Below are 8,856 nucleotides of genomic sequence, written 5' to 3' on the forward strand. Positions count from 1 at the left end.
GAATCCAACAACACAGTAAAAAGATCACACATCTTGACCAATTGGGCTTTATCCCAGGGATGCAAGCATTCTTCAATATCCACAAATCAATGTAGTATACCATGTTAACAAATTGAAAAATAAAAGTCATATGATTATCTCAATAGATGCAGAGAAAGCTTTTTGACAAAATTCAACATCCATTTATGATAAAAAACCCTCCAGAAAGCAGGAATAGAAGGAACATACCTCAAGATAATAAAAGCTATATATGACAAACCCACAGTAAACATTATCCTCAATGGTGAAAAATTGAAAGCATTTCCCCTAAAGTCAGGAACAAGACAAGGGTGCCCACTCTCACCACTACTACTCAACATAGTTTTGGAAGTTTTGGCCACAGCAATCAGAGTAGACAAAGAAATAAAAGGAATCCAAATTGGAAAAGAAGAAGTAAAACGCTCACTGTTTGCAGATGACATGATCCTCTACATAGAAAACCCTAAAGACTCCACCAGAAAATTACTAGAGCTAATCAATGAATATAGCAAATTGCAGGATATAACATCAACACACAGAAATCCCTTGCATTCGTATACACTAATAATGAGAAAATAGAAACAAATTAAGGAAACAATTCCATTCACCATTGCAACGAAAAGAATAAAATACTTAGGACTATATCTACCTAAAGAAACAAAAGACCTATATATAGAAAACTATAAAACACTGGTGAAAGAAATCAAAGAGGACACTAAGAGATGGAGAAATATACCATGTTCATGTATTGGAAGAATCAATATAGTGAAAATGAGTATGCTACCCAAAGCAATCTATAGATTCAATGCAATCCCTATCAAGCTACCAATGGTATTTTTCACAGAGCTAGAACAAATAAATTCACAATTTGTATGGAAATTCAAAAAACCTCGCATAGCCAAAGCAATCTTGAGAAAGAAGAATGGAACTGGAGGAATCAATCTGCCTGACTTCAGGCTCCACTACAAAGCCACAGTCATCAAGACAGTAATGGTACTGGCACAAAGACAGAAACATAGAACAATGGAACAAAATAAAAAGCCCAGAGACAAATCCACACACCTATGGACACCTTATCTTTGACAAAGGAGGCAAAAATATACAATGGAGAAAAGACAATCTCTTTAACAAGTGGTGCTGGGAAAACTGGTCAACCACTTGTAAAAGAATGAAACTAGAACACTTTCTAACACCATACACAAAAATAAACTCAAAATGGATTAAAGATCTAAACGTAAGACCAGAAACTATAAAACTCCTAGAGGAGAACATAGGCAAAACACTCTCCGACATAAATCACAGCAGGATCCTCTATGACCCACCTCCCAGAATATTGGAAATAAAAGCAAAAATAAATGGGACCTAACTGAAATTAAAAGCTTCTGCACAACAAAGGAAACTATAAGCAAAGTGAAAAGACAGCCTTCAGAATGGGAGAAAATAATAGCAAATGAAGCAACTGACAAAGAATTAATCACAAAAATATACAAGCAACTACTGCAACTCAATTCCAGAAAAATAAACGACCCAATCAAAAAATGGGCCAAAGAACTAAACAGACATTTCTCCAAAGAAGACATACAGATGGCTAACAAACACATGAAAAGATGCTCAACATCACTCATTATCAGAGAAATGCAAATCAAAACCACAATAAGGTATCATTTCACGCAGGTCAGAATGGCTGCTCTCCAAAAGTCTACAAGCAATAAATGCTGGAGAGGGTGTGGAGAAAAGGGAACCCTCTTACACTGTTGGTGGGAATGCAAACTAGTACAGCCACTATGGAGAACAGTGTGGAGATTCCTTAAAAAACTGGAAATAGAACTGCCATATGACCCAGCAGTCCCACTGCTGGGCATACACACTGAGGAAACCAGAATTGAAAGAGACACTTGTACCCCAGTGTTCATCACAGCACTGTTTATAATAGCCAGGGCATGGAAGCAACCTAGATGTCCATCAGCAGACAAATGGATAAGAAAGCTGTGGTATATATACACAATGGATACTCAGCCATTAAAAAGAATATATTTGAATCAGTTCTAATGAGGTGGATGAAACGAGCCTATTATACAGAGTGAAGTAAGCCAGAAAGAAAGACACTAATACAGTATAATAACACATATATATGGAATTTAGAAAGATGGTAAAGATAACCGTGTATGCGAGATAGCAAAAGAGACACAGATGTATAGAACAGTCTTTTGGACTCTGTGGGAGAGGGTGAGGGTGGGATGATTTGGGAGAATGGCATTGAAACGTACGTTATCATATGTGAAACGAATCGCTGGTCCAGGTTCGATGCATGATACAGGGTGCTCGGGACTGGTGCACTGGGATGGCCCAGAGGGATGGGATGGGGAGGGAGGTGGGAGGGGGGTTCAGGATAGGGAGCACATGTACCCCCATGGCTGATTCATGTCAATGTATGGCAAAACCAATACAATATTGTAAAGTAAAAAAATATATATATTAAAAAAAAAAAAGAAAACAGAAAGTGAGGTCCTTCTGGTCTCAGAGCTTCTGCCCTCTCTGCAGGGTCCATCTGTGTTGCATCCCCACCTAAGAACCCAGTCCTGAGACACAGAGCAAGGCACCTTTCTCAGCTCTCCTCTCCCTGAGCCTGTCTCCTCTTCCTGCTTTACCTCGGTTCAGCAGAATACTTCCTTACTAGGGCAGTGAAACTGCTTCTCACAAGATCAAGTCTGGTTTTTGCTGTAAAACTTTTGAGTTTGGGTACTCAAAAGGCTGAGGCTGCTACAAACTCTTGACTCTAAATTTTTAAGAATTTATTTTGGAACTCCTCCTACTTTGCAGTTTCAACTCTGCCTTTCTGTGAACACGGAAACAATATTAGAAGGCCCAAGGGGGAGAACAACCCATAGTGGTTCTTATATCAAAATATCATGCACCAATTCCACTTTGTGTCTGACCTGGAGTATGGACTATGAACTCAGTAAAGAAGAAGGAACGTATTGCCACATCTTTCCTGTGGCAGAGTGACACAAAAGAGGCACTTGAAAATGTGTGTTCAGTGAGTGAAAGTAAGCTTAGTCTTCCTCCCCTGTTCAAGATACATAGGGAGATATATATTTTATATATAGCATTCTATGACATGGGTGGCATGGCTTGTTAATGTGAACCTCTCCTGATGGATGTTCTCATTGTAGACATGCTGTCATCTCACCTTATATTCCTCCCTTGAGAGCCTTCCCACCAGCATAAAAAAAAAAAAAAAAGCTTTGCCTCCTTCTCAAAGTTCATGCCACCTGAAACCTCACCTTTGAGTATCCCTCCTCCTCTGTGTCCACATCCAGTCCACCATCTTTTTTCACCCTTGCACCATCTTTTGCATTCTCATTGCCACTCTTTTGCTCCCAGATCCTGACTAGCATCTGGATGAGTGATCCCCTCAAATAAATTGTTCCTGAAAGGAAATAAATCTCTTATAATCTCAAAAATCATGCTGCAGAAGGGACACTTACTATATGTCCCTTGATAGACTGAGCAAGATATCGTTCTCCCTCTGGGTGTGGAGTTCTTTCCTTAGGAAGGAGTACTGGAAATATGACAGAGAGTGGAGAGAGCCTTGCTAGCATGGGTAACTCCTGTGACTCATCTTTCTTGAAACTTGTTGGTTCCATGGATGCACCACTTTTCTATAGTTCTCTATTCATACTATGGCTTTCTAAAAATGAACCTTCACTGATTAAAAAAAAAAAAACAGCTCATAAAACTCAGTAACAACAACAACAAAACTCAATTGAAAAATAGTCAGAAAACTTAAATCAATATTTTGCCAAAGAAGATATAGAGATGGCCATTAGGCACATAAGATGCTCAATATCACTAATAGAGAAACACAAGTCAAAACTATAATAGTTACTACCTCACTCCAGTAAGAATTGCCCTCATGAAAAACTACAAATAACAAATGCTGGAGAGGGTGTGGAGAAAAGAAAACCCTCCTACACTTTTGGTGAGACTATAAATTGGCACAGACACTATGGAAAACATAGGTGGGCTCCTCAGAAAGCTAAAAATACAATTACCATATGATCCATTAATCTCACTTCCGGGGATCAGTCAGTCAGTCAGTCAGTGACTCAGTTGTGTCAGACTCTTCATAACCCCATGGAATGCAGCATGCCAGGCTTCCCTGTTCATCACCAACTCCCACAGCCTACTAAAACTCATGTCCATCATGTTGGTGATTCCATCCAACCATCTCATCTGTCGTCCCCTTCTCCTCCCACCTTCAGTCTTTCCCAGCATCAGGGTCTTTTCAAATGAGTCCATTCTTTGCATCAGGTGGCCAAAGTATTAGAGTTTCAGCTTCAACATCAGTCCTTCCAATGAATATTCAGGAATGATTTCCTTTAGGACGGACTGGTTGGATCTCCTTGCAGTCCAAGGGACTCTCAAGAGTCTTCTCCAACACCACAGTTCAAAAGCATCAATTCTTCAGCTCTCAGCTTTCTTTATAGTCCAACTCTCACATCCATACATGACTACTGGAAAAACCATAGCTTTGACTAGAAGGACCTTTGTTAGTAAAGTAATGTCTCTGCTTTTTAATATGCTGTCTAGGTTGGTCATAGCTTTTCTTCCAAGGAGTAAGCGTCTTTTAATTGTATGGCTGCAGTCACCATCTGCAGTGATTTTGGAGTCCTCCAAAATAAAGTCTGTCGCTGTTTCCATTATTTTCCCATCTATTTGCCATGAAGTGATGGGACCAGATGCCATGATGTTAGTTTTCTGAATGTTGAGTTTTAAGCAACATTTTCACTCTCCTCTTTCACTTTCATCAAGAGGCTCTTTAGTTCTTCTTCACTTTCTGCCATAAAGGTGGTTCATCTGCATATCTGAGGTTATTGATATTTCTCCCAGAAATCTTGATTCCAGCCTGTACTTCATCCAGCCTGGCATTTTGCATGATGTACTCTGCATATAAGTTAAATAAGCAGGTGACAATATATCCAGCAAAACTGTAATTTGAAAAGTAACATGCACCCCTATTTTCACAGCAGCGCTATACAGAATAACCAAGACATGGAAGCGATCTAAGTGTCCATCGACAAAATAATGCATAAAGATTTGATACACATATATAATGAAATACTACTCAGTCATAAAGAAAAATGAAAATACCATTTGCAACAACATGGATACAACTAGAGATGACCATACTAGTTGAAGTAAATCAGAGAAAGACAAATACCATATGATATCACTTATAGTGAAGTGATAATGTGAAATCTAAAATATGACACAAATGAACTTATCTATGAAACAGATACAGACTCACAGACAGAGAACATACCTGTGCCTGCTAAGGGGGAGGGGGCTGGCAGAGGAATAGAGTAGGAGGTTGGAGTTAGCAGATGTTCAATGGCACCCCACTCCAGTACTCTTGCCTGGAAAATCCCATGGACGGAGGAGCCTGGTAGGCTGCAGTCCATGGGGTTGCTAAGAGTTGGACACGACTGAGCGACTTCACTTTCACTTTTAGCTTTCATGCATTGGACAAGGAAATGGCAACCCACTCCAGTGTTCTTGTCTGGAGAATCCCAGGGACAGGGGAGCCTGGTGGGCTGCCGTCTCTGGGGTCGCACAGAGTCAGACACGACTGAAGCGACTTAGCAGCAGCAGCAGCAGCTTTTATATAGAGTGGATAAATAAAATCCTATGATATAGCACAATATCAATATTCAATATCCTATGATAAACTGTAATGGAAAATATTATAAAAAAAGTGTATCAATATGTGTGTGCGTGTGTATTACTGAATCACTTTGCTGCACAGCAGAAATCAACATTGTAAATGAACTATACTTCAGTTTTTAAAAAAAGAAAGTAAAAAAGAAATTACATGTCCAAGTTCAGAGCAAATGCACAGGACGTCTCTTCCTACAGGAGTTTAAAAGAATAATGGGTAGCAGACAACAGAATTTCCGTTAGTATTTAAGACAAAGTAGCAGACAACAGAATTTCTGTTAGTATTAAAGACTTAAAACTAGAAAGTCTTTGTTATTACTGTCAGCCCTCTCAGTATTTCTCTCTTCCAAATCTAGGGATCTTTCTGCTATGCTGCTACATTTTGGTTTTTGTTTTAACCCGAGAAACTCCTACTTTGTACACACAGACATACACACAAACCTTACACATGGGCCCAATATGAAACATAGCTGAAAAGCAAAGGTATACCACTTGTATTGGAGAAGAGGAGCACCATTGTGGATTTCATATTTCCCTTCCCCTCCTTAAAGTCAGTTATTTTGTGATAGCAGTTTTATTTTGCTTTTGTTTTCAGCCAAAAGAATCTTATACTAGTTTAAGTATGTCCATCTTGGAGAATTTGAGGTGTTCTCAATAAATCTTTAATTACTTCTGTGATTTCAGTGCTAACGTCTACATATTTAGTACTATGAAAACAAACACTGATCATTCACTGTGTCAGGCACTGTTGAAGCACTTTGCATGTATTATCATATCAACCATATGAGACAGGCATTATTATTATTATTATCATCAGCCTCATCATTTTACAAATGGAAAATCTGGGGCACTTAAAGTTTAAACAATGTGTCTAAGGTCAAGGAGCAAGCAGGGAGTACAGCTGGAATTCAAACACATGCAGTCAGCCTTCAGAGCCCCGTGATTATAAGCAGTGCATATTTGATCCTTTAAAAAAAAAAAGCTCTTTTTGAACCTGTTTTTGGTCAGTGTATTGAAAACAAAATTCATTCTAGTAGCAGAAAGTGATTTATCATAAATATCAAAGAGCTTCCAGAATCACTGAGAAGGCTGAAGAAACAGGAGGCAAAACTTCCAGGAATGCCTCACCCAGGCCCCCAGAACTGGGCTGCCAGGACCCTCCACCCCAACTCCATCAGGGGACAGGCTGCACAGAGAAGTGTGAATCATTTTCAAGTAAACTTTATATAATGAAAGTATACATAGTTCCTCAATTTCTTTTCAAATTCATTCTCAGTAGCAATAAATATTCTATGTGTACATATTTGTGTAAGGAGACATTTCTGTGTGATAAATACCACACCAGTTGATCCCAGTTTCTCTTGTCAAGAGTAGGCTATTGAAATGGCACCAATTTTGATAAGAAACTCTAACTTTCATTCCCAAACACTTATTCCTAGATGTGAAACTGTCACTTTATAAAATCTAAAAAGAAATACCTTCTGCTTTTCTCCCACAATGCAGGTTTGGGTTTGATGAGAAGCAGTATGATGTTAGTAGTAAGGCAGGAGAAGAAGGACAAAGCTTCCAGAAGCAGGAATCCAGGAGGGAGCCAACTCCCAGGCCTTTCTTAACATTCACCCAGAACAGCGGTTCTGGAATGAAAACACCATCACATCATTTCTCTAAGCTCTCAGGAACCCCTCGCCTTGCATGTGAAAGGACTTTTGGTTTTTGGCTTGATCTGTGCCACCCAGTGCATTTCACTTTGCAGCCTCTCTGGCCATCATGACATTGACTTCAGGTGCCCCTCACTTTCTATCTATGTCCTTCATCCTACAACACTTTGCTCAGTATGACTCCTCGCTCACTCTGACCTCTGCAGATGGTGGGTAGGACACCTCTCACTCGTCCTCATGGAACACCTAGGGCTCCATCTTTGTCACACTACGCTTGTCTCTAGCAAGCAGCATCTTCATCCACAAACTCAAGTCTGAAAAATAAGAACCCTTAAGTCTTCTCTTGAGTCCATATTCGACCTGGTAGCATACATTTTATGTTAGTTCATTGTTAACTCAGATGAATCACGCTTTTCTGAATTTTTTCAGGGAGCTCGTCTCTGCTGGTTGTCTCTGAGTTTAGGGCTGGTGGTGGGGATGGTCTCCATTTGTCCAGTAGCAGTGAGGAGGCATCCAGGCATCACTGTCTTCTGTCCACACTGGCATTGGTGGAGATGCCGTCGTCCCCACAGCCTTCCATCCCCTGCATCTGCTGCCAGCATCTCTGCTGTCTGCAGAGCCAGCTCGTCTCTGGTCCTTGGTCCTCCATCCTGAGTCTCTTCTTCTGACCACTAAGCCTCTCCCAGCACCCCCACACCTTGTAGCTCTGGAAAATTCAGATTTGCCCAATGAAGTCATTCTCTGTGGCTTCCTCACCACATCCAAGAGGGTGATTAGTGGGGGTGGGGAGAAGGGTTGGAGAAGGTGGGCATTTGGTTTGCAAGACTCACTATCTCTCAAAGGAAATAGAAAGTGAGGTCCTTCTGTTCTGAGTTTTAGGCCTGTCTCCAGCGTCCCTCTGTGCCACACCCTGACCCAAGAACTTTCTCCCAGGGCACAGAGCAAGGCACCCCTTCCTTTTCAGCTCTCTTCTCCCAGAGCCTGTCTCACCCTCCTGCTTTATGTCAGTGCAGCGGAACACTGACTTATTGGCGCAGTGAAACTAGCTCTTATATAATCACATCTTATTTTTACTGTAAACTTGGGTTTGGGTACTCAAAAGGCTGTTGTTTTTGTTCAGTTGCTCAGTAACGTCAGGCTCTGCAACCCCATGGACTCCAGCAGGCCAAGCTTCCCTGTCCTACACTATCTCCCGGAGTTTACTCAGACTCATGTTCATTAAATCAATGATGCCATCCAACCATCTCATCCTCTGTCGCCCCTTTCTCCTCTTGCCCTTAATCTTTCCCAGCATCAGGGTCTTTTCCAATGAGTTGGCTCATCACATCAAGTGGCCAAAGTATAGGAGCTTCAGCATCAGTCCTTCCAATGCATATTCATGGTTGACATCCTTTAGGATTGACTGGTTTGATCTCCCTGCAGTCCAAGGGACTCCCCAAGAGTCTTCTCCAACATCACA

This window comes from Bubalus bubalis, chromosome 8 (genome assembly GCF_019923935.1).
Source record: "Bubalus bubalis isolate 160015118507 breed Murrah chromosome 8, NDDB_SH_1, whole genome shotgun sequence".
NCBI lineage: Eukaryota > Metazoa > Chordata > Mammalia > Artiodactyla > Bovidae > Bubalus > Bubalus bubalis.